This window comes from Corylus avellana, chromosome ca2 (genome assembly GCF_901000735.1).
Source record: "Corylus avellana chromosome ca2, CavTom2PMs-1.0".
NCBI lineage: Eukaryota > Viridiplantae > Streptophyta > Magnoliopsida > Fagales > Betulaceae > Corylus > Corylus avellana.
Window position 1 is genome coordinate 18,704,325 of NC_081542.1, and position 3,957 is coordinate 18,708,281.

At 37.0% G+C, this 3,957-nt stretch overlaps 1 pseudogene; it reads right to left on the minus strand.

Moving 5' to 3' along the window:
• Positions 1-571: 571 nt before the first annotated feature.
• On the minus strand, positions 572-2,488 carry LOC132169221 (putative disease resistance RPP13-like protein 3; annotated as a pseudogene).
• Between the last annotated feature and the right edge of the window lie 1,469 nt (positions 2,489-3,957).

A 3,957-nucleotide genomic window follows, 5' to 3' on the forward strand; every position in this document is an offset into this window, starting at 1 on the left:
CCTCTCCCCCTTCCCTTGTGTGGACATGTCAAAAAAAGTAAATAAATAAATTAAAGTATGGAAAACAAGGAACACAATTTAAAGTGTAAAAGTTTGTGGTAACATTTCCAATTGTAGCTTAGGTTGTAGCTTACTCAGCCACATAATCTGAAGAATTTTATCATTGAATATAACAAAACGAAAAAAAAAAGTAAGAATCATTGAAGTCTTGTGGCTTATAGACGCATACCTTGTCTATCACTAACTGCATGGTAGTTTGATCCTCCAAGACTCACCCTTGCAAACGCTCCAACAAGTTCGAACCACCAAGCTTGTATATTTGATATTGTTCTCCTTTAATCCTATACTTAGGATGGATAGTAGTTACCTTCTGGACTTTCCAATAATCTTCGCCTCCATCTTGCTGCATACGTAGCACAAATTTTTTCTGCATTTCATAGAAGTCGAGAATCTTAAGGCTTTTCAATTGCTGAATTCCAAAGGGCACCTCCTTCATCTCTGGGCATGGCCTAATCTCTAGTTGCTCCAAACCAGGTAGTGATCCTTTGTCTATTTTCACAAACTTTAATTTTTACAACTCTCTGAGTGTGAGTTTCTTGAGTTTTCGAAAACTGTTTTCCTCAAAATGCAGCTGCTCCCCATCATACGCATGATGTAGAGAAAGGGTAATTAGATTAGGCAAAGCCTGAACACATGGCACTGGACCTTCCTCTAATAATGAGAAAAATAATAGTAGTGTGACAAGATTTTGAAGCTCTAGAATCCAATTGGGCAACATCTCATTTCGCCCCCGTAGACCAATATGCTTTAGAAATGGAGGTGGTAATGAAATTGCTTGTAAGTTAATAATCTCATCTTCACTGATTAAGCTTACAAGCAAAATGTTAAGGAGGACCATATTTTGTTTGGAGTCACACAAAGCCCTCCCATGTTCTGTAGTCATATTTGAAATCCCCAACATCCTCAATTTAATCAACTTTCCAAGGTTTTCAAATGGACCAACCCCATGATGATTTGCCTCAATACTTGCTAGTGTCTTCAACTCGTTTAAACATCCAACCCCTTCATGTACTTTTACTCCTCGCCCTGAATAAAAGCTACTTTTAATTTCAAAGTCATGAGAATGAGCCAAAATATGCCTTAGCTTATAAAGCTTGAATATCTCAATTAGTAGCTCACGAACTCCACTTTCCACAACATTTAGTGTTTGCAGATTCTGTAACCTACCCACTGACTTTGGAAGTATCTTTACTTTTGTTCTCCTTAAACTTAAGTGCTTCAAGTGAAATAAATCGCCCACTTCTTGAGGAAGATAATCAATAGGTGAATCTTCAAAATCCAACACTTTTAAAAGCTTGAACTTTTTGAACAATTTAACTATGAAAGACTTGGGCAATTCATTAATGTTGAAGAGAAAAATAGAATGAACCCTAGAGTACTCACTTGTCTCAAAAACATTTTCTCTAGCATCGTGGATTGATAGGCACCGGTATCACTTGCTTCCAAAACATGACAGAAATTCAATTCAATAGCCTTCGATAGAATGATTTCATGTAGCAGATCATGAATTCTGTACTTTCTGCCTATCCCATAATCAAGCTCCCCAAATGAAAGTTGAACCAAGTTTCTGTAGATGAGCTCCATTAAGTATTCTTCTGCTACCTCTTTAAATTGTTTGCCTTTGTTTCCCTTAATGAAGCCCTCAACTATCCTTAACCGAAACAATTTTGCATCAGTGATTGAGTAGTCATCTGGAAAAATGCCAAAGTACAAGTAGCAAGACTTAAGGTAGGATGGATCATGATAACTAAGAGAGAGAATTTTTGTGACACTTGTAAGGTGGGGATTACATTCTAGTTCGGAACTGAGGCTATCATGCAACTTTTTTCCATTCTAAAGGCACCTTCTCTTTTGTTGATAGAAGACCACCTATGGCAACAATTGCAAGTGGGAGGCCTTCACATTTTCTGACAATGTCCATCGACAGTCTCACCAACTCTCACGGACAACAACCCTGAAACTCGGTGTGGAATGCCTTTCTACAAAACAATTCCCAAGCCTTGTCTTGAGAGAGAGGTTGTACCTTGTGTACCTGATCAGTTAAAGATTCTTTACACGAAAAACCAATGAGATCACTGCGTGTTGTGATGATAATCCTGCTTCCTCTGTCATTGCATGGTAAAGCATGTTTAACAATTTCCCAAAACTCCGTCTTCCAAACATCATCGAAAACTACAATATACCTCTTTTGCTGTAAATATTTTCTTAGTTGGCTAATTAGTGTGATCTCGTCTGTCATTTCTATTTGCCCCGAAGCAGTTTGTGTTGCCTAGTAGATTAGTTTTGTCATGAACATGAGTATCTTATCCATGTTGTAGGACTGAGACATAGTGATCCAAACACGGCAGTCAAAATGTCCCTTTACTGATTCATTGTCATATACTTTCTTAGCAAGAGTTGTCTTACCAATTCCGCCAGTGCCTACCATTGACATCACAAAGCGTTTAGATGCTTCCCCCACCAACTAGCTTATGAGTTCATCCCTTGTAGACTCAATACACAACTTCATCTTCCTCAATGAAAAATGAACCTATTTGATGATCATGCCATGTAACATTTCTTGCACTACTACTTGATCCTTGCTCTGAAGAGCTAAAACCATATCTTTCACTTCGTTCCTTGATTTCACGGACTGATATTTTGATATCTTGAATCTTGGTAGCTATGTCATGACATGGTTTTAGTTTTTCCATTAAGCGGCTAATTTTGTAGAGGAAAGCAATAAAACTTTGCTGATGACAACGCTTTGCCACGTGAAGAACGTATTCATCTATTACATCTTCTATATGATAAATTACTTCTCTCATTTGTTTCACCCAAGTTGTGACGCCATCTTGGAGGTCTCCTTTATCTGCATCTTTGAGGAAACACTGGATGCTCTCAAGGTCATCTCTAATGTCCACAACATCCTGGTGGACACCCCTTGGCAATTTTGATTCAGGAGCAATCAACTGAACCAGCTCATTGATGACAATGGTCACAACGGTTTATGTCATGGTTTCCTCTCTAATATTGTCACAATCATAAATGAATTTGAGTTAATTGTCATGCCCCAAGCCCAAAGCAATACGCGACACCTATTTAGAACTTGTATTGTGTTTTTTTTTTTAGAAGTAATAGAAATATCATTAAAAAGCAAAAGCACAATGCAAGAACACATGAACTATACATGAGAAACACATAACTAGGAGAAAAAAGAACAAAAAAAATCCTAAAAACTAAGCAAATTAGTAAGGACAAGCGCTGTTGTCCTAAGATAAAGAGTAATAAAAAGCAAATACAATTTATACTAAGCACTGATATTAAATCTAATTGAAACATTTTCTTACGGTTATATTTTATCCAATAGCCAACTACCTATACTACCAAATTACTTATAAAACATCAATTAGAGATCTATAAATAATCCAAACACAATAAATCGAAAATCTCAATTCGTCTCAAAGATATATTCTCCTAGCAGCATAATATGGGTCCATTATAGTTAGAAAGTACAAACTCCAAGTCTCATCTTCCAATAGTGCAATAACTAATACAAAGACATACTTAGGGCGGTAAACGAGCCAATAAGCTCGGTTAAGCTCAATCCGAACTCGAGCTCGACATTGTACAAACTCGCTCGATTAGCAAGTGATACATATTCTGCTCACTCGATTGAACTCAACGGGGGTTCGCCCACTCAATTCGTTTAAAACTCGACTAAATCGCTAGCTCGGCTTGTTCGTCAAACTCATTAGCTCGTTCATACATCTTGTATATATATACGAAATATAGTAATATATTACAAAAAAAATAGTTATATAAATTTAAGTATGTATATTAGTAATTAAGTAGTATATGTTAGGGCCGGCAATTTTGACACGACCCGCGAATCCGACACGAACACGACACGAAAAA